The sequence below is a fragment of the Pseudophryne corroboree genome, chromosome 5 (genome assembly GCF_028390025.1).
Source record: "Pseudophryne corroboree isolate aPseCor3 chromosome 5, aPseCor3.hap2, whole genome shotgun sequence".
NCBI lineage: Eukaryota > Metazoa > Chordata > Amphibia > Anura > Myobatrachidae > Pseudophryne > Pseudophryne corroboree.
The window spans coordinates 525,197,980-525,210,633 of NC_086448.1; the positions used below are offsets into that span (position 1 = coordinate 525,197,980).

At 40.5% G+C, this 12,654-nt stretch overlaps 1 pseudogene; it reads right to left on the reverse strand.

Moving 5' to 3' along the window:
• Positions 1-12,325: 12,325 nt before the first annotated feature.
• Positions 12,326-12,444, reverse strand: LOC134929717 (5S ribosomal RNA; annotated as a pseudogene).
• Positions 12,445-12,654: the final 210 nt, after the last annotated feature.

Genomic DNA, 12,654 nt, shown 5'->3' on the forward strand with positions numbered 1-12,654 from the left:
ACAGTCCTACTATATACTGCTCACAATAATGCAGCACAGAGAGAGTATACTTGACACAGAGCTGCAAGATACAGCAATAGCCTACTGTACTGTAATATATATATACTGCTGGTCACCAAAATGCTGCAATGTCCTACTATATACTGCTCACAATAATGCTGCACAGAGATAGTATACTTGACACAGAGCTGCAAGATACAGCAATGGCCTACTGTACTGTACTATATATGTATATAGCTGGTCACCAAAATGCTGCACTCTCCTATTTATATACTGCTCACAATAATGCAGGACAAAGATAGTATACTTGACACAGAGCTGCAAGATACAGCAATGGCCTACTGTACTGTACTATATATGTGTACTGCTGGTCACAAAAATGCTGCACTGTCCTACTATATACTGCTCACAATAATGCAGCACAGAGATAGTATACTTGACACAGAGCTGCAAGATACAGCAATGGCCTAATGTACTGTACTATATATGTGTACTGCTGGTCACCAAAATGCGGCACTGTCCTTCTATATACTGCTCACAATAATGCAGCACAGAGATAGTATACTTGACACAGAACTGTAAGATACAACAATGTCCTACTGTACTGTACTATATATGTATACAGCTGGTCACCAAAATGCAGCACTGATTTACTATATACTGCTCACAATAATGTAGCACAGAGATAGTATACTTGACACAGAGCTGCAAGATACAGCAACGGCCTACTATACTGTACTATATATGTGTACTGCTGGTCACCAAAATGCTGCACTGTACTACTATATACTGTTCACAATAATGCAGCACAGAGATAGTATACTTGACACAGAGCTGTAAGATGCAACAATGGCCTACTGTACTGTACTATATATGTATACTGCTGGTCACCAAAATGCTGCACTGTCCTACTATATACTGCTCACAATAATGCAGCACAGATATAGTATACTTGACACAGAGCTGCAAGATACAGCAATGGCCTACTGTACTGTACTATATATGTATAGAGCTGGTCACCAAAATGCTGCACTGTCCTATTACATACTGCTCACAATAATGCAGCACAGAGATAGTATAATTGACACAGAGCTTCAAGGATACAGCAATGGCCTACTGTACTGCACTGTATATGTGTACTGCTGATCACCAAAATGCTGCACTGTCCTACTATATACTGCTCACAATAATGCAGCACAGAGATAGTATACTTGACACTGAGCTGCAAAATACAGCAACGGCCTACTATACTGTACTATATATGTGTACTGATGGTCACCAAAAAGGCTGCACAGTCCTACTATATACTGCTAACAATAATGCAGCACAGAGAGAGTATACTTGACACAGAGCTGCAAGATACAGCAATAGCCTACTGTACTGTACTATATATATATATATATATATATATATATATATACTGCTGGTCACCAAAATGCTGCAATGTCCTACTATATACTGCTCACAATAATGCAGCACAGAGATAGTATACTTGACCCAGAGCTGCAAGATACAGCAATGGCCTACTGTACTGTACTATATATGTATATAGCTGGTCACCAAAATGCTGCACTCTCCTATTTATAGACTGCTCACAATAATGCAGGAAAAAGATAGTATACTTGACACAGAGCTGCAAGATACAGCAATGGCATACTGTACTGTACTATATATGTTTACTGCTGGTCACAAAAATGCTGCACTCTCCTACTATATACTGTTCACAATAATGCAGCACAGAGATAGTATACTTGACACAGAGCTGCAAGATACAGCAATGGCCTACTGTACTGTACTATATATGTGTACTGCTGGTCACCAAAATGCGGCACTGTCCTTCTATATACTGCTTACAATAATGCAGCACAGAGATAGTATACTTGACACAGAACTGTAAGATACAACAATGGCCTACTGTACTGTACTATATATGTATACAGCTGGTCACCAAAATACTGCACTGTCCTACTATATACTGCTCACAATAATGCAGCACAGAGATAGTATACTTGACATAGAGCTGCAAGATACAGCAACGGCCTACTATACTGTACTATATATGTGTACTGCTGGTCACCAAAATGCTGCACTGTCCTACTATATATTGCTCACAATAATGCAGCACAGAGATAGTATACTTGACACAGAGCTGTAAGATGCAACAATGGCCTACTGTACTGTACTATATATGTATACTGCTGGTCACCAAAATGCTGCACTGTCCTACTATATACTGCTCACAATAATGCAGAACAGAGAGAGTATACTTGACACAGAGCTGCAAGATACAGCAATAGCCTACTGTACTGTACTATATATATATATATATATATATATATACTGCTGGTCACCAAAATGCTGCACTGTCCTACTATATACTGCTCACAATTATGCAGCACAGAGATAGTATACTTGACACAGAGCAGCAAGATACAGCAATGGCCTACTGTACTGTACTATATATGTATATAGCTGGTCACCAAAATGCTGCACTCTCCTATTTATATACTGCTCACAATAATGCAGGACAGAGATAGTATACTTGACACAGAGCTGCAAGATACAGCAATAGCCTACTGTACTGTACTATATATATATATATATATATATATATATATATACTGCTGGTCACCAAAATGCTGCACTGTCCTACTATATACTGCTCACAATAATGCAGCACAGAGATAGTATACTTGACACAGAGCTGCAAGATACAGCAATGGCCTACTGTACTGTACTATATATGTATATAGCTGGTCACCAAAATGCTGCACTCTCCTATTTATATACTGCTCACAATAATGCAGGACAGAGATAGTATACTTGACACAGAGCTGCAAGATACTGCAATGGCCTACTGTACTGTACTATATATGTGTACTGCTGGTCACCAAAATGCGGCACTGTCCTTCTATATACTGCTCACAATAATGCAGCACAGAGATAGTATACTTGACACAGAACTGTAAAATACAACAATGGCCTACTGTACTGTACTATAAATGTATACAGCTGGTCACCAAAATGCTGCACTGTCCTACTATATACTGCTCACAATAATGCAGCACAGAGATAGTATATTTGACACAGAGCTGCAAGATACAGCAATGGCCTACTGTACTGTACTATATATATATATACTGCTGGTCACCAAAATGCTGCACTGTCCTACTATATACTGCTCACAATAATGCAGCACAGAGATAGTATATTTGACACAGAGCTGCAAGATACTGCAATGGCCTACTGTACTGTACTATATATGTATACAGCTAGTCACCAAAATGCTGCACTGTCTTATTATATACTGCTCACAATAATGCAGCACAGAGATAGTATACTTGACACGGAGCTGCAAGATACAGCAATGGCCTAATGTACTGTACTATATATGTGTACTGCTGGTCACCAAAATGCTGAACTGTCCTACTATATACTGCTCACAATAATGCAGCACAGAGATAGTATACTTGACACAGCTGCAAGATACAGCAATGACCTACTGTACTGTACTATATATGTATACTGCTGGTCACCAAAATGCTGCACTGTCCTACTATATACTGCTCACAATAATGCAGCACAGAGATAGTATACTTGACACAGAGCTGCAAGATACAGCAATGGCCTACTGTACTATATATGTGTACTGCTGGTCACCAAAATGCTGCACTTTCCTATTTATATACTGCTCACAATAATGCAGCACAGAGATAGTATACTTGACACAGCTGCAAGATACAGCAATGGCCTACTGTACTGTACTATATATATATATATATACTGCTGGTCACCAAAATGCTGCACTGTCCTACCATATACTGCTCACAATTATGCAGCACAGAGATAGTATACTTGACACAGAGCTGCAAGATACAGCAATGGCCTACTGTACTATATATGTATATAACTGGTCACCAAAATGCTGCACTCTCCTATTTATATACTGCTCACAATAATGCAGGACAGAGAGAGTATACTTGACACAGAGCTGCAAGATACAGCAATGGCCTACTGTACTGTACTATATATGTGTACTGCTGGTCACCAAAATGCGGCACTGTCCTTCTATATACTGCTCACAATAATGCAGCACAGATATAGTATACTTGACACAGAACTGTAAAATACAACAATGGCCTACTGTACTGTACTATATATGTATACAGCTGGTCACCAAAATTCTGCACTGTCCTACTATATACTGCTCACAATAATGCAGCACAGAGATAGTATACTTGACACAGAGCTGCAAGATACAGCAATGGCCTACTGTACTGTACTATATATATATATATATATATATATATATATATACTGCTGGTCACCAAAATGCTGCACTGTTCTACTATATACTGCTCACAATAATGCAGCACAGAAATAGTATATTTGACACAGAGCTGCAAGATACTGCAATGGCCTACTGTACTGTACTATATATGTATACATCTGGTCACCAAAATGCTGCACTGTCCTATTATATACTGCTCACAATAATGCAGCACAGAGATAGTATACTTGACACGGAGCTGCAAGATACAGCAATAGCCTACTGTACTGTACTATATATGTGTACTGCTGGTCACCAAAATGCTGCACTGTCCTACTATATACTGCTCACAATAATGCAGCACAGAGATAGTATACTTGACACAGCTGCAAGATACAGCAATGGCCTACTGTACTATATATGTGTACTGCTGGTCACCAAAATGCTGCACTGTCCTACTATATACTGCTCACAATAATGCAGCACAGAGATAGTATACTTGACACAGCTGCAAGATACAGCAATGGCCTACTGTACTGTACTATATATGTATACTGCTGGTCACCAAAATGCTGCACTGTCCTTCTATATACTGCTCACAATAATGCAGCACAGAGAGAGTATACTTGACACAGAGCTGCAAGATACAGCAATGGCCTAGTGTACTGTACTATATATGTGTACTGCTGGTCACCAAAATGCTGCACTGTCCTACTATATACTGCTCACAGTAATGCAGCACAGATATAGTATACTTGACACAGCAGAGCTGCAAGATACAGCAATGGCCTACTGTACTGTACTATATATGTATACAGCTGGTCACCAAAATGCTGCACTGTCCTATTATATACTGCTCACAATAATGCAGCACAGAGATGGTATACTTGACACAAAGCTGCAAGATACAGCAATGGCCTACTGTACTATATATGTGTACTGCTGGTCACCAAAATGCTGCACTGTCCTACTATATACTGCTCACACTAATGCAGCACAGATATGGTATACTTGACACAAAGCTGCAAGATACAGCAATGGCCTACTGTACTGTACTATATATATATACTGCTGGTCACCAAAATGCTGCACTGTCCTACTATATACTGCTCACAATAATGCAGCACAGAGATAGTATACTTGACACAGAGCTGCAAGATACAGCAATGGCCTACTGTACTGTACTACTATAATAATGTACTGGTGGTCCCCAGTCCCCACAATGCAGCACAGTGAGCACAGATATTTGCAGCACACTGAGCACAGATATGGAGCGTTTTCAGGCAGAGAACGTAGATATTTTCAGCACACTGAGCACAGATATTTGCAGCACACTGAGCACAGTTAGTTGCAGCCTACTGAGCACAGATCACGGAGCTTTTCAGGGAGAGAACGCAGCCACATCCTGTCTGTTCAATCTCCAATGCACGAGTGAAAATGGCAGTGACGCTCGGCTCTTTATATAGAATACGAATCTCGCAAGAATCCGACAGCGGGATGATGACGTTTGGGCACGTTCGGGTTAACCGAGCAAGGCGGGAAGATCTGAGGCTGCCTCAAAACCGTGTAAAATAGGTGAAGTTCGGGGGGTTCGGATCTCTGAGACCCGAACCCGCTCATCTCTTGTTGGCTTGTGATCACTTGACTGGACACAAGATGGCAGCGCCCATGTCCCAGCTCTAATGCAGAAGATGTGTCCACCGTTGTTGTTGCTGCAATCACGTTAAACTACCCTTTTAGATGTGCCTAGTCCCGAGCGAGTTTACTATCGCTGAACGTCTTTCATACATCTGTTTTGCCTAAAAATGTGTCTTATTCGCATTGCTATGCGATTAAGATGCACAAGTAGACTACGCTGATTACCACGTACACTGTAACATAGCATTTCATATACAGATACAGCTGCAGTTGCACACATAATCTACACATGCCACATATAATTCTAATCAGCGTAATCTGCGTGTGTATCTAATTCAAATAGCAATGCAGATAAAATCCTTTTTTTTATGTGTGTGTCTGTGCAAGGGGGGGGAGGAAGGAGCCCAGCGCTGTCTGATTCACATGGGAGCTGCTGGCTCTCATGCATCCTGTGTGCTGTGACTCATAACGTACGGAGGCTAGATGGGAAGGACACATCAGTACATGGAAAACATGTCCTGCAGAGAGAGGTGAATAGTGAACTGCTAGAGAGGAACAGTGTTTGGTACAAACACAAGGTCTCTGGTGCCAATTAATGGTGACAATTTGTCCACACACTAGCTGGCCTCCTGGTGTCTTTACTCTTGTTTTTTTGAACATATTTAAAGCACTAGTTACACAGACACCTTTTATAGAACACAGAAATCCCATAACTTTCAAGCTAAAATTGGTCTTACCCAACTGAATCTCTCTGTAACTCTGGGAAATTCTGATACTGGCCATATAAGTATCTTTACCAATATTTGCTTTACCCCACTCTTTTCAAACCTGACCCATTAATAATGTTAATGAAAATTAGACACATTTTGAATTTATCTGCTTTATAACTAGAGATGAGCGGGCTCGGTTCCCTGAGAACCGAACCCTACCGGATTTCACTGCCCGAGCCCAGATCCGAGTCAGGCTCAGGTTTTCCCGCCTGACTTGGAAACCAGAACGAGGTAAAACGTCATCATCCTGCTGTTGGATTCTCACAGGGTTTGGATTCCATATAAGGCGCCGCACAGCGCCGCCATTTTCACTTCGGCATTGGAGAGTGTACAGAGAGGATGCTTCTCCGTCCTCAGTGTCCTGCATCAGTTCAGTGATAGTGTCTTGTGCTGCATCAGTCCAGTCACAGTGGTTGTGTCCTCTGCTGCCATATGTCCAGTGCTGCTGTATAAGTCCAGTCCAGTGGTGCTGTGTTGTGCTGCATCAGTCCAGTGGTGGTGTCTTGTGCTGCATCAGTCCAGGTACAGTGGTGGTATCCTCTGCTGCCATATGTCCAGTGCTGCTGTATAAGTCCAGTCCAGTGGTGCTGTGTTGTGCTGCATCAGTTCAATGATGCTGTATTGTGCTGCATCAGTCCAGTCACAGTGGTGGTGTCCTCTGCTGCCATATGTCCAGTGCTACTGTATAAGTTTTGCTGCATCAGTTCAATGGTGGTGTATTGTGCTGCATCAGTCCAGTCACAGTGGTGGTGTCCTCTGCTGCCATATGTCCAGTGCTGCTGTATAAATCCAGTCCATTGCAGTGGTGCTGTGTTGTCCTGCAACAGTCTAGTGGTGGTGTCCCTGTGCTGCTGTATATGTCCAGTGGTACTGCCTTATATGTCCAGTGATACTGCCGTATATATCTATTGATAATGCCGTATATGTCCAGCGGGACTGCCGTATAAATCCAGTGATCCTGCCGTATAATTCCAGTGGTCCTACCGTATAATTCCAGTGGTACTGGCGTACAAATCTAGTCCAGTGAAACTGCCGTATATGTCCAGTGATACTGCCGTATATTTCCATTGATACTGCCGTATATGTCCAGTGGTACTGCCGTAAAAATCCAGTGATCCTGCCATATAATTCCAGTGATCCTGCCGTATAATTCCAGTGGTACTGGCGTATAAGTCCAGTGATCCTGCCGTATAATTCCAGTGATTCTGCAATATAATTCTAGTGCTACTGCCTTATAAATCCAGTGATCCTGCCATATTATTCCAGTGATCCTGCTATATAATTCCAGTGATCCTGCCGTATAATTTCAGTGGTACTGCCGTATAAGTCCAGTCCAGTGGTACTGCCATATATGTCCAGTTATACTGCCGTATATGTCCATTGATACTGCCGTATATATGTCCAGCGGTACTGCCGTATAAATCCAGTGATCCTACCATATAATTCCAGTGATCCTGCCATATAATTCCAGTGGTACTAGTGTATAAATCCAGTGATCCTGTCGTATAATTCCAGAGGTACTGGCGTATAAATCCAGTCCAGTGATATATGTCCAGTGATACTGCCATATATGTCCAGCGGTACTTCCGTATAAATCCAGTGATCCTGCCGTATAATTACAGAGATCCTGCCGTATAATTCCAGTAGTACTGGTGTATAAGTCCAGTCCAGTTACACTGCCGTACATGTCCAGTGATACTGTCGTATTTGTCCATTGATACTGCCATATATGTCCAGTGGTACTTGCGTATAAGTCCAGTGATCCTGCCGTATAATTCCAGTGGTACTGGCATATAAATCCAGTCCAGTGATACTGCCGTATATGTCCACTGATACTGCCGTATATGTCCATTGATACTGCCGTATATGTCCAGCGGTACTGCCGTATAAATCCAGTGATCCTGACGTATAATTCCAGTGATACTAAGGGTTTTTTATAGCGCTGTGTCGGGTATCCATATCCACTTATTTTTGATAATACCATACAGTTAAGATGTACCCCTGATGAAGTCTTATAATAAGACGAAACGCGTGGGGTATTCTTGTTCTTCCTTTATGATGTCACCTCTGAATATATATTGAAGAAAAAGAGGAGACTGTAGAGATTCACCTACTATTGTCCTCGACATCTTAAACGGAAATACACTAAGTGTGGAGCGACTTATTACTCCTTGTACAAATGAACCATGGACTTTGAACTTGTTTTTATGTATATATAATACATTTTATGATAGAACATGTAGCCACCATGTTTTGACTCTTAAAGGTGTGAATTATAAGTGCCTTTTGGAACACAGGGTGTTGACTTAACCCTCAGGCGCCAGCTCACCTATTGTTGTATATATATATATATATATATATATATATACACACCCTGTTGCAAAGCGGATTACTGAGGCTATAACAACTATGCTGGTGTTAGACATGCATCTGGTAGTTGCCATTAGTGCAGTGGGACGGCATTGCCCACCCTAGATGGGCCAGGTGTTTGTGCCACACACTTGTGTCGCTTAGCTTAGTCATACAGCTACCTCATTGCCCTCTTTCACTTCTTGGCATGATGTGCTGTTTGGGTACTATTTTTTTTAAAGTGCCATCCTCTCTGACACCGCAATGCCACTCCTAGATGGGCCAATAGTTTGGGATGCTTAGCTTAGTCATACAGCTACTTCATTGCACCTCTTCTTCATCTTTGCATTATGTGCTGTTTGGGGCCATTTTTTTTATATCTGCCCTCCTGTCTGACACTGCAGTGCCACTCCTAGATAGGCCAGATGTTTGTGCCGCACATTTGTGTCGCTTAGCTTAGTCATCCAGCCACCTTGGTGCAACCTTTTGGCCTGTGAGGTGTTCAGAATAGACTGAAAATTAGTGGAAATGAATGTTATTAATAATACCGTAGGATCAAAATTACCCCCAAATTATGTGATTTAGCCATTTGTATGTTTTTTTCAAAAATCATCCAGATCCAAATCCAAAACCAAAACACGAAAGGGTGGTTTTGGCAAAACCAATCCAAAACCAAAACACGAGTGGGAAATTAGAACCAAAACCAAAATACAAAAAGTGCCCACCGCACATCTCTATAACCACCACAGATTTTCACAAAAGTCTGTTATTGGCTGCTACTGCTAACAGAGAAGGCCTGGTTTGAAAGCTGTTGTTGGGAGGACTTCCATTTGTGTTCTATCTGAATAGCATTTCTATGTGATGATCATTTGTAAAAATTCTACTTCTTTCTGACTAATCTTCAGGTTATGATGAAAATGGGAAAGGAGCATCTTCTATTGCATCTGTTTTTCTTGACCCATTGTGGTCAAGTTCTAGATCTAGACCATTGGATGTATGCTACATATTGTTTGACTCATATCCACAAGAACCTTGGACAGTGCAAACTCAATTTAGATCTCCCTCAGTCATTTTCTTCCTTCTTTATACTCTGTCTAATCTCTATGCTGTAATTATGTACGGAGAAGTCTTACATATGCTGACTACATTATATAAATACATGTTTATTTCTAAAAGCATAAAATTATTTGTTATTTTTATTAATATTTGCATAATGCTAAATAAAAAAAATAAAAAAAGGCTTTACAGTAAAAGAACTAAATTCAACAAGTGCAGTTAGCATTCTAAAGACTTTATAAAATTTGATAATGAATGTTATGAAACAGATACTAATTCCTTTACACAGTTAGGTGCTGATGCTGAGTTTCATGCAAATTGGATGCAATATGTGCAAAAAAAAAGTATGTAAAAATAGCATATTTACAGTACTATGCTAAGGATTATTTATCACAAGATGCATGCAGGTCTATAAAAGGTAACACGTGAGGTATTCTTTAGGCATACACATGATACAATTGCATTCATGTTTTAAAACATTTGTTTTGATACAGAAATATTATTAGAAAAGCAGTAACAAAACCCCTCTAGAGTACAGCAGGTACAACTCTCCTTCCAAATAAAACATTACTAAAATATGCTCACAAAATCAGCTTCAGCATGTATCTGACTGTATTTCGTCAATGTTAGAACGCCCTTCCTATTCCCGTCCCAACTTTTCAGTCACAAGAACTTAGATGCAAGTAAATCTGCATATGCGCATTTATGTCTAACTGTTTTCTGGGCATGTTCAGAGAAAATATGTGCTACGCAAATTAGCAAGAGTCTAAGTTGACATCAACTAGAGATTTGTATGGACACCTAAGTTTTGTTATAGTTCTAATTCATCACCGTGTTATCGTCTTGGCAAAACCACACTCAAGCATTTTGGTTTGGATTCGGTTTTTGGTTTGAAAAAAAATAGATAAAAGAAAAAAATTATTGTTAAAAATTGAAAAAATTCAAGAAAAAACAGGTAAAAGAGGGCGTGGTCTCACTGCAAGGGATGTGGCATTGCAGGAAAAAGACTACCTTATACCCCAGTTTTGCAACCTGCCCGCCCAGACATTGGCCACCACAGGAAAAAAAGATCCTGATTCACGCACCTTACATTATTTGCCATTTTTCCTCCTTATAGTAATGCCCCTTGCACATTATGCCACACACCGCAATGCCCATTACACATTATACCACACACAGTAATGCCCCTTACACATTATGCCACACACCATAATGTCCATTAACCAATATGCCACACCGTAATGCCCGGACACATTATGCCACCCACTTCAATGCCTGTGACACATTGTGCCACACACCACAATGCCCCCAACACATTATGCCCCATCTGTACAGAGAGAAAAGAAGACTCTTGTGTTGGGGCACTCTTGAATAAATTGTGTGAATATAAAATATTTAAACTCTATTGATATCCATTAAAAACCTTTCCTAGTGATGACCATCCCATTTATCCAGTTTATAGACTATAGGATATGTCACAGTTGGTCATTGAGTGATTGCAATGTCCTGCAAATCACTGTAGTAGTCAGCTGTAGTTTGTTAGTTCACAAAGTGAAGAAGAAAAATTAAATAATAAAAATACATCCACTAAGTAATCACAATCTGGCAAAATATATATGCAGTTCGAGGGGAGCCTGTATATATATTTGATAAGGTACAAATGACCATCAAAAGCTTATAGTGATCTGCATTGATCAAATGATACATTTCTCACACTCAACATATACCTGGTAAAGGAAAATGTGTATTGTGGTGATGATAACTGTAAATACACTGTTGTGTCTTCTTGCCTTTACAAAGTATTAGGTAGGGAAAAAATGAAAGAAAGGAGAGCTGATGAATTCCCTGGGTGCCTACTGTCCTCTATTGCTTCTACTTACCAAACGTGTTCCTGAGGTAGTGAACGGCTTGTTGAGAGTGCCAAAATGTGGGAACAGGCCTCCAGGAAAAAGAAGACAGATTGAATCTGCTTTCACTCTGGAATTTCCTCCATGACCCCTGATGATGTAAATCAGCGCAGGAGAAAATGGGGAATCCTTTGTGACGAGACTTCAATGAAAGGAAGGTGTACAGTAAGTTAGAATGAATACACTGAGAATGGCACAGAAAATTTACAATGTTATGATGTAATGTATAGATGTGCCTAAAGAACCAGCAGATAATAATAATAGTAGCTCGCTAAATAAAGAAAATTAATCCTGACACCTGGCATGGGAAATGACCATGCGATGGGTCCTTATTGATTCTACAGCACCATGTATTCCCAGGTGGTCTCGCAAACAGGCACTGGCAAGGCCCAACACTGTATTGCTTCCAAGATCGGATGGGATTGGGCACAACCAGTGTGGTATGGCTGTAGAATTGTGGGAATCCTCTTTTACAGGTGTAGTGTAGGAAGATAGTATTGCTAAAGCGAGCTAATTGAGCTGGATTAAATGTCTGTCAAAAATAGCAAACAGTAATAATACTGAAATTGAGAAAATAGAGAGTTGGGGGAGAACCCCCAAAATAGTAGGTATAGTGCCTTTAGTAATTCAAAGGTGCCCTGGATATGGGGCAATGGGGGTAATT